This window comes from Actinia tenebrosa, unplaced genomic scaffold (genome assembly GCF_029948245.1).
Source record: "Actinia tenebrosa isolate PJP-AT-01 unplaced genomic scaffold, QUT_ActTen_1.0 PGA_scaffold16__25_contigs__length_10494907, whole genome shotgun sequence".
NCBI classification, from domain to species: Eukaryota; Metazoa; Cnidaria; class Anthozoa; order Actiniaria; family Actiniidae; genus Actinia; species Actinia tenebrosa.
Genome location: NW_028292576.1, coordinates 9911631 through 9927411, shown reverse-complemented (window position 1 = coordinate 9927411; position 15781 = coordinate 9911631). Strand labels below are relative to the sequence as shown.

The following is a 15781-nucleotide window of genomic DNA, read 5'->3' as shown; positions in this document are numbered from 1 at the left end:
AATTTCTGTTGAGAGTTGTAAAAATGAAGACATTGGACATTTGATTTAGTTTAAAAAATCGCCATACATTTTCTCTTGGTTTATTTTTCACTCGGGATTCAGCACCAAATACTGAAGCGAAAACGTATGGGGATTTTTGGAGCTTAAATGTTGTAATGGTTCGCACTCGTTCACATGGACCAAAACAGGACCTTTTGGATGATAAAACAATTGAACGAGGCAGTAATACAATAGATTCTTTCTATAATTGTTTGACACTCAAAGGTTCTTTTGGTTCTTTTTGCAGTAGACAATCACTTCAAACAATTTAGAATCTAAAAGCCATTAAAATATTTCTTTCCCGGCTTCCCTCAGCTGGGAATTACACCCAGTCCTCAAAACTACACCGGTACCCACAGATTCCTGCGGAATCGAGTAGTTATGCGTGCATTTTTACACCACTGAGTTGGGTGGGTGGGGGAAAGAAATGTGCGAGTCCCAAAAATAAAGATATGCGAAATGGATTCTAAACTCTAGTGGTAGGATAATTCTTGATTCTGACTCCCCTTAGTTACCGTTGCTATGTCTCACAAGCTCAACAAATTCAGGCTAGAAATCACCGAATTTAAAACTCTGATCACGGAAACTTGATTATAAATTGCAAATTAGTAAAATTAAGTGTCCATGCTTGAAACTCAAGGGTAATTCCTTCATATTATCTTTATCAATACAGTATCTTTATTTCACAAAAGTATACTCGCGAAATTTTTGGTATACTCGGAAAGAACGAACATTTATTTTCTCACTCAAACTCTTCTAAATTCTTAGAAAACGTGCTGAAAGGCACGCATGCGCAAAGGTTTTTCTCTAGTGTCCTAAGTGTGTAGTTGTTTGTTAATATCCACATATTACTTTTCATGCGCAATATCATCATCATCATCATCCGTTCTTGCAGCGCTATGAGTTGTATGAGGCTTAAAGATCATGTGCTTAAACCCACTAATGTGCTTAATTAAAACCCACTAATGTGCATAAACCCACTAATGTGCATAAACCCACTAATGTGCATAAACCCACTAATGTGCGAAACACTTACGCACACTCACACACACGCGCACGATCAAAGGTGAACGGTTATTCGTAATAACTGCCATAATTTTGCTACCAGTATAAATTTATTGCAAACAATTCTTTGCTTCAAATTAATTCTAAACATTTTAAAACCTGATTTTAGATCTTAATCAAATTTATGTCAAATGTAGTCAACTGTTTTGCTTTAATCAAGAGCCAATCAATCAAAAATACAAGTTTACTGGTTGCCATGACAATTACTTCCCCGCTACGCCACGTGGAGGCTACCGTTCATCGTAGCGGATTTTCCCACTCTGTATAAACCAACAGAGGGGTGTCCAATTGGGGTGTTGTGAAGCCGACAAATCACAAGCCATACTAGAATTTATAGGCAAGGTCCTGTAGACCGCCTTGAGAACCAAACGCTAAGTTTTTAGGGGATCATCACCACTAGCTAATACTAGCGGTACCAACTAACAGCGGCAAGGTGGGGGTTACTCCACAACTAACCGACACACACACTCGAATGCGCGCGCAAACGCTGCATGTCTTTATTTCATTTTTATTCAGTAAAATCAATCCTTAACCCATATTAAAACCATAGCGAAAAGTAGGGGAGAAGGGAATTAACAATTGCCTGATTACAACCATGCTAAACTGTCTACACTGTCTAAACCCTGATAGATATATAAATACACATGCTACCGAAAATCAGCCGAATCAAGTCCGAAATGTAAGTCCTAAGATCGGAGATATCCGAAAGATCTCCGAAAGCCGTACCAAAACCCTATTTCTTAGAAGAGAAGCAGACAGTGGAGATAGCCAAAAGATCTCCCGGAGAAAGAAAGCTTAACTATCCTATTATGTAGTTGAAGTTCATAAAAACTAGCTGGAGATATCCGAAAGATCTCCAGAACCTAAAACCAAGTTCGAAAAAATCGCCAGTTAAAACTTATTTACACAAAATCCTTATCCTGAAATCGCACATCACGAAAATACCACAGAGAAAATCGCAGCCGAAAAAAATGAAGGGCCAAAATTAACGTCAAAAAGAAAAAACACCGAAAAAAATGTCGAATTGGAAATGGAAGCCAATTGAAATGGAGGCCCGAAACAGCATCAACAATAAACTAGAACAGACTCACGGTTTTCCTGAATTCCATGCAGACTCGATGACCAGACTGGAACCATAAAGGTGAATTACAACTTCTGAGGGATTTCATTCTGGTACATATACATGTACAGTTCATTGTCTATATACTGGAGCAATAAATGTGAATACAAGTTCTGAGGGATGTCATTCTGGTATCCAAGTTTGCACAGTTCATTGTCTATATACTGGAACCATAAAGGTGATTACAGAAGCTCGGTTCTACACGTACAGTTTATGATGCTGGAACCATAAGGTGAGTTAAATTCAATATTCCATATTCACAAGTATACCCTGAAATACAAAGATTTGTAGAATGAGTTGGATTGGTGGATGGAGGGGGGGGGGGGGGGGGGGGGGGGAACAAGAGATTTTGGGTGTGGTTGGAGGATATATTTGTCCCTCTGTTACTGCATTCATGGTAATTTACGAAAGTTTCACTCAACCACTCTTCCCTCATCAAGTACAATGGCAACCCTACATAGATGGTATTAATCTATATACAGGTATTCCAAAAACGGCCCTAGTAAAGATTTTGTTGCATCTTGCACTATAAGTGATGTGAATCCAATTAGCAAAAGGTCACAATGATATGAAAATTTTACCAAACTTTATCTGCATGTTTCTCCAATATACGTTGTTGTGCTGACATTATTTACAGATGATGAATATACAAAGATGCAACAAAACCTTTACGATCCTAATAGCTGACTTTACCTCTAAAAAATTTTAAGATATACTTACATTGATTTCCTTGCCAAAAGAGTGTGATATCTCCATGGGGCATTTTCAGTGATATCATATCGTAACCTAAAATTGATAAAATAGATCTATGTTAAATATATTGTCAAAAATATACCCTTGTATTATCTACTTTGAGTATGTTTTCTCATTAGATTGGGTATGTTTTTGCATTATTTTGAGGGTATTCCCCAGGCATGTAGTTCTAGGGGCTCCTTACACCTTGAACAACGTGATGTTTTTAAGCTTTTCTTTGACTCGTCATCCATGGTTGACTTCTGAATCTTTTTTCTTTTCTTATTTCATTAAATGTCAGTGCTATAAATAACCACTGAAATCACTATCCATCAAAGTATTTATATTCTCACCTCTCCAGATATGGTGGGAATCTATTTTCAATATCAGCTTCACATTCCATCATTCAGCCTTTTTTCTCATCTGTAAAACAAAGTTCAACATACTAAGTTCTCTCTTTCTTATTTCTTCAAAAATAATACATGAAATTCACAAGCATTATGGTACATATTACTTTTGACAGAATAGATAATTACCTCAAAAGTTTGTGGTTACACTGCTTATCTAGTATAGGGTGCCTTTTAAATCTGAAAATAACTGAAAAAATATCCAAGAAGTAGTTGAAGCCCATTATTTACACTGGGTTTGAATCCCAGTGACTATGAAAGCTGATTTATGTCACGCTCAAATACACCTGCTACTTTACCACTCAATACTCTGATAAACAAGGGGTTGAATCCCTGTTGCTTTGGAAACTGACTCTGACTCTCCACACTTTGATAAACAAGGGTTTGAATCCCTGTTGCTATGGAAACTGATGCTCACTCTCAATACTCTGATAAAGAAGGGTTTGAATCCCTGTTTCTTTGGAAACTGATGCTCACTCTCAATACTCTGATAACAAGGGTTTGAATCCCTATTGCTTTGGAAACTGACTCTGACTCTCAATACTCTGATAAACAAGGGTTTGAATCCCTGTTGCTATGGAAACTGATTCTCACTCTCAATACTCTGATAAACAAGGGTTTGAATCCCTATTGCTTTGGAAATTCATGCTCACTCTCAATGCTCTGATAAACAAGGGTTTGAATCCCTGTTGCTTTGGAAACTGAATCTCACTCTCAATACTCTGATAACAAGGGTTTGAATCCCTATTGCTTTGGAAACTGACTCTGACTCTCAATACTCTGATAAACAAGGGTTTGAATCCCTGTTGCTTTGTAAACTGACTCTCACTCTCAATACTCTGATAAACAAGGGTTTGAATCCCTATTACTTTGGAAACTGACTCTGACTCTCAATACTCTGATAAACAAGGGTTTGAATCCCTGTTGCTATGGAAACTGATTCTCACTCTCAATACTCTGATAAACAAGGGTTTGAATCCCTATTGCTTTGAAAACTGACTCTCATTCTCAATACTCTGATAAACAAGGGTTTGAATCCCCATTGCTTTGGAAACTGATGCTTATTGTGGACACTCTGGAAAACACTTGTTTGCATTGAATGGCCATTCCTATTTAAACCAATGCTTAATGAAATATATACTCTGAAATGAATTACCATTTATTGAAATGAGTACGTACACGAATAATCATCATTAATCGGACATGAAAATATGCATAGGATTACCATGATAAACTGTTTTATGATATTATGAATCTACATAAATACAGTGTGAAATTAATAAGGTCATCTAACAATGATGTCGATATGCTTTGAAATTATATATGAGTAATTACAGTACACAAATAGTTGGTGTGTATTGAAGAACAATACATGCATTGGAATTACATTATAAACTGCTTTACGATATTAGGGATCTACATCAATACAAGTGACTATACACCTATGCATCGGAATAATTTGATAAAGATTACGAATTTACATAAATAAAGTGCGTAAATAAATATCGGCCATCGAACATGTACACATGCATCAGAATTATATGAAACTACTATAAGATATATTCCCAAGCTATATAAATAAAGTGTGTAAATAAATATCGGCCATCAAAAATGTACATATGCATCGGAATTACCTAAAACTACTGTAAGATATACCCCCAAGCTACATAAATAAAGTGCGCAAATAAATATCGGCCATCGAACATGTACACATGCATCAGAATTATATGAAACTACTGTGAGTTTTTACGGATTTACATAAATAAAGTGCGCAAATAAATATCAGCCATCGAACATGTACACATGCCTCGGAATTACATAAAACTACTGTAACTTTTTACGGATTTACATAAATAAAGTGCGTAAATAATTATCGGTCATCGAACATGTACATATGCCTCGGAATTACCTAAAACTACTGTAAGATATACCCCCAAGCTACATAAATAAAGTGCGCAAATAAATATCAGCCATCGTACATGTACACATGCATCAGAATTATATATAACTACTGTGAGTTTTTACGGATTTACATAAATAAAGTGCGCAAATAAATATCGGCCATCGAACATGTACACATGCCTCGGAATTACATAAAACTACTGTAACTTTTTACGGATTTACATAAATAAAGTGCGTAAATAATTATCGGTCATCGAACATGTACATATGCCTCGGAATTACCTAAAACTACTGTAAGATATACCCCCAAGCTACATAAATAAAGTGCGCAAATAAATATCAGCCATCGTACATGTACACATGCATCAGAATTATATATAACTACTGTGAGTTTTTACGGATTTACATAAATAAAGTGCGCAAATAAATATCGGCCATCGAACATGTACATGCCTCGAAATGACATAAAACTACTGTAACTTTTTACGGATTTACATAAATAAAGTGCATAAACAATTATCGGTCATCGAACATGTACATATGCCTAGGAATTACATGAAACTACTATAAGATATACATAGTACATATGCCTCGGAATTACATGAAACTACTATAAGATATACCCCCAAGCTATATAAATAAAGTGCGTAAATAAATATCGGCCATCGAACATGTACATATGCCTCGGAATTACATGAAACTACTATAAGATATACATAGTACATATGCCTCGGAATTACATGAAACTACTATAAGATATACCCCCAAGCTATATAAATAAAGTGCGTAAATAAATATCGGCCATCGAACATGTACAAATGCACCGGAATTACATAAAACTACTATAAGGTATTCCCCCCAAGCTATATAAATAAAGTGCGCAAATAAATATCGGCCATCGAACATGTACAAATGCACCGGAATTACATAAAACTACTATAAGATATACCCCCAAGCTACATAAATAAAGTGCGTAACTAAATATCAGTCATCGAACATGTACATATGCATCAGAATTATATAAAACTACTATAAGATATACCCCCAAGCTATATGAATAAAGTGCGTAAATAAATATCGGCCATTGAACATGTACATATGCCTCGGAATTACCTAAAACTACTATAAGATATATCCCCAAGCTACATAAATAAAGTGCGCAAATAAATATCGGCCATCGAACATGTACATATGCCTCGGAATTACATGAAACTACTATAAGATATACCCCCAAGCTACATAAATAAAGTGCGCAAATAAATATCGGTCATCGAACATGTACAAATGCACCGGAATTACATAAAACTACTATAAGATATTCCCCCCAAGCTATATAAATAAAGTGCGCAAATAAATATCGGCCATCGAACATGTACATATGCATCGGAATTACCTAAAACTACTATGAGATTTACCCCCAAGGTATATAAGTAAAGTGCGTAAATAATTATCGGTCATCGAACATGTACATATGCCTAGGAATTACATGAAACTACTATAAGATATACCCCCAAGCTATATAAATAAAGTGCGTAAATAAATATCGGCCATCGAACATGTACAAATGCACCGGAATTACATAAAACTACTATAAGGTATTCCCCCCAAGCTATATAAATAAAGTGCGCAAATAAATATCGGCCATCGAACATGTACAAATGCACCGGAATTACATAAAACTACTATAAGATATACCCCCAAGCTACATAAATAAAGTGCGTAACTAAATATCAGTCATCCAACATGTACATATGCATCAGAATTATATAAAACTACTATAAGATATACCCCCAAGCTATATGAATAAAGTGCGTAAATAAATATCGGCCATTGAACATGTACATATGCCTCGGAATTACCTAAAACTACTATAAGATATATCCCCAAGCTACATAAATAAAGTGCGCAAATAAATATCGGCCATCGAACATGTACATATGCCTCGGAATTACATGAAACTACTATAAGATATACCCCCAAGCTACATAAATAAAGTGCGCAAATAAATATCGGTCATCGAACATGTACAAATGAACCGGAATTACATAAAACTACTGTAACTTTTTACGGATTTACATAAATAAAGTGCGTAAATAATTATCGGTCATCGAACATGTACAAATGCACCGGAATTACATAAAACTACTATAAGATATTCCCCCCAAGCTATATAAATAAAGTGCGCAAATAAATATCGGCCATCGAACATGTACAAATGCACCGGAATTACATAAAACTACTATAAGATATACCCCCAAGCTACATAAATAAAGTGCGTAACTAAATATCAGTCATCCAACATGTACATATGCATCAGAATTATATAAAACTACTATAAGATATACCCCCAAGCTATATGAATAAAGTGCGTAAATAAATATCGGCCATTGAACATGTACATATGCCTCGGAATTACCTAAAACTACTATAAGATATAACCCCAAGCTACATAAATAAAGTGCGCAAATAAATATCGGTCATCGAACATGTACATATGCCTCGGAATTCGCTAAAACTACTATAAGATATACTCCCAAGCTACATAAATAAAGCGCGTAAATAAATATCGGTCATCGAACATGTACATATGCATCGGAATTACCTAAAACTACTATAAGATTTACCCCCAAGGTATACAAGCAAAATGCGCAAATAAATATCGGTCATCGAACATGTACATATGCATCAGAATTACCTAAAACTACTATAAGATATACCCCCAAGCTATATAAATAAAGTGCGTAAATAAATATCGGCCATCGAACATGTACATATGCCTCGGAATTACCTAAAACTACTATAAGATATATCCCCAAGCTACATAAATAAAGTGCGCAAATAAATATCGGCCATCGAACATGTACATATGCCTCGGAATTACATGAAACTACTGTAAGATATACCCCCAAGCTACATAAATAAAGTGCGCAAATAAATATCGGTCATCTAACATGTACATATTCATCGGAATTACCTAAAACTACTATAAGATATACTCCCAAGCTACATAAATAAAGTGCGTAAATAAATATCGGGCATCAAACATGTACATATGCCTAGGAATTACATGAAACTACTATAAGATATACCCCCAAGCTATATAAATAAAGTGCGTAAATAAATATCGGCCATCGAACATGTACAAATGCACCGGAATTACATAAAACTACTGTAACTTTTTACGGATTTACATAAATAAAGTGCGTAAATAATTATCGGTCATCGAACATGTACAAATGCACCAGAATTACATAAAACTACTATAAGATATTCCCCCCAAGCTATATAAATAAAGTGCGCAAATAAATATCGGCCATCGAACATGTACATATGCATCGGAATTACCTAAAACTACTATGAGATTTACCCCCAAGGTATATAAGTAAAGTGCGTAAATAATTATCGGTCATCGAACATGTACATATGCCTAGGAATTACATGAAACTACTATAAGATATACCCCCAAGCTATATAAATAAAGTGCGTAAATAAATATCGGCCATCGAACATGTACAAATGCACCGGAATTACATAAAACTACTATAAGGTATTCCCCCCAAGCTATATAAATAAAGTGCGCAAATAAATATCGGCCATCGAACATGTACAAATGCACCGGAATTACATAAAACTACTATAAGATATACCCCCAAGCTACATAAATAAAGTGCGTAACTAAATATCAGTCATCCAACATGTACATATGCATCAGAATTATATAAAACTACTATAAGATATACCCCCAAGCTATATGAATAAAGTGCGTAAATAAATATCGGCCATTGAACATGTACATATGCCTCGGAATTACCTAAAACTACTATAAGATATATCCCCAAGCTACATAAATAAAGTGCGCAAATAAATATCGGCCATCGAACATGTACATATGCCTCGGAATTACATGAAACTACTATAAGATATACCCCCAAGCTACATAAATAAAGTGCGCAAATAAATATCGGTCATCGAACATGTACAAATGCACCGGAATTACATAAAACTACTGTAACTTTTTACGGATTTACATAAATAAAGTGCGTAAATAATTATCGGTCATCGAACATGTACAAATGCACCGGAATTACATAAAACTACTATAAGATATTCCCCCCAAGCTATATAAATAAAGTGCGCAAATAAATATCGGCCATCGAACATGTACAAATGCACCGGAATTACATAAAACTACTATAAGATATACCCCCAAGCTACATAAATAAAGTGCGTAACTAAATATCAGTCATCCAACATGTACATATGCATCAGAATTATATAAAACTACTATAAGATATACCCCCAAGCTATATGAATAAAGTGCGTAAATAAATATCGGCCATTGAACATGTACATATGCATCGGAATTACATAAAACTACTATAAGATATATCCCCAAGCTACATAAATAAAGTGCGCAAATAAATATCGCTCATCGAACAGGTACATATGCCTCGGAATTCGCTAAAACTACTATAAGATATACTCCCAAGCTACATAAATAAAGCGCGTAAATAAATATCGGTCATCGAACATGTACATATGCATCGGAATTACCTAAAACTACTATAAGATTTACCCCCAAGGTATACAAGCAAAATGCGCAAATAAATATCGGTCATCGAACATGTACATATGCATCAGAATTACCTAAAACTACTATAAGATATACCCCCAAGCTATATAAATAAAGTGCGTAAATAAATATCGGCCATCGAACATGTACATATGCCTCGGAATTACCTAAAACTACTATAAGATATATCCCCAAGCTACATAAATAAAGTGCGCAAATAAATATCGGTCATCGAACATGTACATATGCCTCGGAATTACATGAAACTACTGTAAGATATACCCCCAAGCTACATAAATAAAGTGCGCAAATAAATATCGGTCATCTAACATGTACATATTCATCGGAATTACCTAAAACTACTATAAGATATACTCCCAAGCTACATAAATAAAGTGCGTAAATAAATATCGGGCATCAAACATGTACATATGCCTAGGAATTACATGAAACTACTATAAGATATACCCCCAAGCTATATAAATAAAGTGCGTAAATAAATATCGGCCATCGAACATGTACAAATGCACCGGAATTACATAAAACTACTGTAACTTTTTACGGATTTACATAAATAAAGTGCGTAAATAATTATCGGTCATCGAACATGTACAAATGCACCAGAATTACATAAAACTACTATAAGATATTCCCCCCAAGCTATATAAATAAAGTGCGCAAATAAATATCGGCCATCGAACATGTACATATGCATCGGAATTACCTAAAACTACTATGAGATTTACCCCCAAGGTATATAAGTAAAGTGCGTAAATAATTATCGGTCATCGAACATGTACATATGCCTAGGAATTACATGAAACTACTATAAGATATACCCCCAAGCTATATAAATAAAGTGCGTAAATAAATATCGGACATCGAACATGTACAAATGCACCGGAATTACATAAAACTACTATAAGGTATTCCCCCCAAGCTATATAAATAAAGTGCGCAAATAAATATCGGCCATCGAACATGTACAAATGCACCGGAATTACATAAAACTACTATAAGATATACCCCCAAGCTACATAAATAAAGTGCGTAACTAAATATCAGTCATCCAACATGTACATATGCATCAGAATTATATAAAACTACTATAAGATATACCCCCAAGCTATATGAATAAAGTGCGTAAATAAATATCGGCCATTGAACATGTACATATGCCTCGGAATTATCTAAAACTACTATAAGATATATCCCCAAGCTACATAAATAAAGTGCGCAAATAAATATCGGTCATCGAACATGTACATATGCCTCGGAATTCGCTAAAACTACTATAAGATATACTCCCAAGCTACATAAATAAAGCGCGTAAATAAATATCGGTCATCGAACATGTACATATGCATCGGAATTACCTAAAACTACTATAAGATTTACCCCCAAGGTATACAAGCAAAATGCGCAAATAAATATCGGTCATCGAACATGTACATATGCATCAGAATTACCTAAAACTACTATAAGATATACCCCCAAGCTATATAAATAAAGTGCGTAAATAAATATCGGCCATCGAACATGTACAAATGCACCGGAATTACATAAAAATACTGTAAGATATACCCCCAAGCTACATAAATAAAGTGCGTAAATAAATATCGGTCATCGAACATGTACAAATGCATCGGAATTACATAAAACTACTATAAGATATACCCCCAAGCTACATAAATAAAGTGCGCAAATAAATATCGGTCATCTAACATGTACATATGCATCGGAATTACCTAAAACTACTATAAGATATACTCCCAAGCTACATAAATAAAGTGCGTAAATAAATATCGGGCATCGAACATGTACATATGCATCTGAATTACATAAAACTACTGTAAGATATACCCCCAAGCTACATAAATAAAGTGTGTAAATGATTATCGGTCATCGAACATGTACATATGCATCGGAATTACATAAAAAAGTACTGTAAGTTATTAAGGATTTACATAAATAAAGTGCGCAAATAATTATTGGTCATCGAAAATGCATATAAGAATGGTTTTTCAAAATCTAAAAAGGAGTTTGACTCAGTTGTTACCTCCCTAGAAAAACTTGCTGTTTTAAAGAAAAAGAAAATGTTTTGCCGAAAAAGATTGACCGGAATATTAAGAAAGCTGAAGAAAACTTGAAAAAGACGAGTACGAGATATATATATATACAAGAACCTTTTGAAATTCAAAAAGAAAAAAAGCGAAAATTACAAAATATTTTTTCGCGCCAAAACGTTTTACCTGGTTTTGCTGCAAACCTTTTAACACCGAATCCTAAAGACAAGAAACCCTGAAATAAAATGAAAAGGAAAAATAAGAAATTTTGTAATGATAAAATTGTATCTTATCAAGTAAGCCTAAAAGTTTCTAAATATTAGAATATCGAACTAGTTTTTAGCTAGTTATATCTAAATATTAGAATATTAATTGTTCTTTTGAAGTTTGTTTTGAAAATTCGGATGTTTTACAAACACGGGTAAAAAGAGCGGGAAAATTATGATATAGTAAAAGAATAGTAAAACTTCAAAAATGTTTGCTAAAACTCCACAAATTCACTCAAAAATTACTTTTCATCAACAATACTTTAATATCTATAAACACTATTATTTATTCCAGGTTTAATTCTCCAACTTGAATGCTTAACTGTTCTGAATTGAAGCTGCAAACGAACCACTTTACTTTGGAAAAAAATACCGAAAAAAACTTTCGTAGACAAAATATTAGCTTTAGTATTTCTGTGCATTAACAAATTTTGCTTAAAGAAGTTTTTGAAACAATAAACGAGCAAAAAAGTTTCAATTTTCCCCTTGCACGTGTGGTCCTTCAAAGTCGACCAACTTTCTTCTCAAAATTTTCAGTTCTCCTTGAAATATTAATTCTTCTTGATACGGAAAAAACCTTTAGGCATTCTTTGACAACAGTTCTAAGTCTTTGCAGGTAATTTTGGACGTTTTTGAGGTAAAAACAGCTGTTTTTAGAAGCACAAATTGTATATCATGACTTACCTAGTCGACGTTCAAGCAGCAAGTGCGGGAATAAGATTCGCAACACCTTAAAAACCTGTTTCATGCCAGGATGATCAACCAACCAATCGAAAGGCTCTTCGAAGTTAATTATGTCATAATTAACCAATAAGAAAACATTTCAAAATCAACGATGAATCACCAACCAATGGGAACAATGGACTCCTGTCAATCAAAATTTGCACGTTTGCACGGTTTCTTGACGCTCACTGTGAACGTTTGCTTGACCGTGCATGATAAGTATGAATGAAATTTCCTTTCAGAGTTTGTCTTAGTGTAAAAAGTGAAAGAGAATGTTATCGTTAGAATTATCTAACATAATAATGATTGAAAAGTTTATCAAAACGAGCTGTAAACCTATTTTTCCATTCATAAGAGAGTTGCAAACACGGCTGCTGTTTCACGTGATCAGGTCGTGGTATGTTTGGTGCACTGCGTGCTGGACTGAGAGGGGAGGGGAGCAAAAAAGGTTGTCTTTCTCGCTAATTAAAAATAAAAAGAAACGAATCTGTTTATGGGTTTTAGTTAATTATTGATTCATTACTTAAGGCCAAATAGAAGATAAAGTCCATATTCATATCCGCAAAATGCTGGAAAGGCGTTAAGACTAGGGGAAAAAAACGATCTTAAGGTAAACCTCACCGCCACCCCCAAAGGCATATCATGACCTGGCCCTCACGTCCCTCCTAACCAAAAATCAAAACTTAAATAAAAATGAATAGAAATAAAAAAACCATGAACAATGGTTTGGAACTACTGGATACTGGTTATTTTGCTATATTTCCTGTCATTTATTATTGATAATTTTTTGTTATTATCTTTAATTGATTGTGAAATACACGCAACCTCGAGAAAACAGTCTATTGACTCGTATACCATTCTTTTATCTTTTCCGAAATGCGCGCGCGCTGTCAAAAGTATCGCGTGCTCGACTTCGAAAACAAGGCATTTTCGGGCAAGATTTTACGCGCGCTAGGCACGCTATGGAAAACAAATATGAAACTTTTAAATTATGATAATTTGAAGTTCCTTTCAGTTTGGGAGCAGGATTAAAACTTTTTGAAAGAATATGGCTCAATTCGGTAAAATCTTTTTTTTTTTCAAGGGTATACTTTGCACGAAAATGCCTTATTTCCATGTCTGCGCCTGCAATATTCATAAGAAACCTTGCGCATTTCGGAAATAGCTATTCTTTTAGAGCCTGTAAGGCAGCTCGCGCACAGCCGACGATTGCGCTCGCGGTGTCAGTTTTTCTCCGATCACGAATTTGTATCTTTTTGAAAAGTGATACTAGCCCTCGTGAAGGAATAAAGTAAAAGTCCGAAAACACTAGCAATCATTTGGTATCTGTTTAATCCCTTATATCTATTTTATAAAAGACTGAAAACGTTGGATGGCCTTGTCGGCCATGTCTTGGGGTTTTTTTTGGCATTAAAATTGTGTGCGCGTGTTTTAAAAAAACGTTATTTTAACGTTATGACGCGTGATACATCGGACTGTGAACGTTCCACGAAACAAATCGTTAAGGATGGAGAGTCTTGAAGAAAAACGTTACAATTACAGGTAGTGTTTAATTCACGTGTTATGATAAAACTTTCATCAACTAAAGCTTTTTCGTTACGGTTATACGGTGCATGTTTGTCCTTATGCAATTATTTCGGCTTCTGTCAATCAAATGGATGGTTTTAAAGCAAACCATTGGTCAACATAAGATACACTGAACTTCAAGATTTTTGAAAAAAAGTGAATCTTTGCATTTTTATATTGATTCTGGAAAATAAAAATAATTAGACTTTTCCTAGCACAATTATGCCGCAAGTTTTGCACCTGACTGAATAGTTTATGTTATTAATGTTGTTGTTGATATATTTTAGAAGAACTTTGAGCCAGCTTTATAACGACAAGTGGGACAACAACTGGAAGGACATTCTGCCAAAGGCACCTGAAAAACCAAGCGATGAGACAGGAGTCTGGAGACTAATAGATGATGCATCTGATTGGAAGGTAGTGGAACAGTTATATCATATTTGGTGGAATTCATTGGCCAATCAAATCTAATAGAAGGACAGGGGCGATAGAGGGGTATCGTCCAGGATTTTCGTTTTAGGAGGGGGTGCACCATTCGCTTGCAAACTTAATAATGCAGTAGATATCAGCTCATCTGGGGGGGGGGGGGGGGGGACTGCTCCCCCTGCACCACTCCCTAGATCCACCCCTGAAGGGAGAGGCCATGGAGAGTATCGTTGGATATCTGCATTTCAAGTATCCCTCCACGTTTTATTGCTGCGTTGAAAGTCATAGTTGTTTTTATTTCTGTTCTTATCCTTGTAGCTGTTCTCATCACCACGTTGCTAATCTGTTTTTTAATTTCATTTTTCTCATAAGGACATTTCCGAAAACGTTGCTAAGATCCCAAAATTACGTCAACGACACTGCTGCCATTCAAGTGAAAGGAAGAGTGGCAAAAAACGCTGCCATGACAATTTTAAAAAACTTATGATATTATTCAAGGTCAGTGGTGTTTGACTACCATTTACAGGGGTAGATCTGGGATTTTGTTCAGGGAGGGGTACTGCGCACAAAGTTAACCCAGGGAGGGATGCACCCCTTAGAATCAAAGGGAAAAAAACGGTATTGGTTATCTTTGAAGTAGAGGCACAACAGATAATGATTATGAGCTTCATAGTTGAACAGCAATGTTTGACAAAAAGTTTCATTTTTTGTCACTGCAGAATAAGGAAAGAAGAAATCTGATAAAAACGAATGAAAAAATCAATCCATTGTTACAAGAAAAAACAGCCAAAGTAATGGTTGACAAGTCGGTACAGACAGATGAAGATGCCAATGATGGCTTGTTCCTAGTTATATTATAAACAAAAGAAGTAACCATTTCTGGAGTACACACCATA

The 15781-nt window shown here is 35.0% G+C and overlaps 1 long non-coding RNA gene across 1 annotated transcript; it reads left to right on the top strand.

Annotated features, from left to right (window-relative positions):
* The first annotated feature begins 1858 nt into the window (after positions 1–1858).
* LOC116290382 (uncharacterized) lies at positions 1859–15772 on the top strand. Its single transcript, XR_016120015.1, has 4 exons — positions 1859–2456; positions 14747–14876; positions 15258–15383; positions 15605–15772. It is a non-coding gene; the product is annotated as an uncharacterized LOC116290382 (long non-coding RNA).
* The last annotated feature ends 9 nt before the right edge of the window (positions 15773–15781 follow it).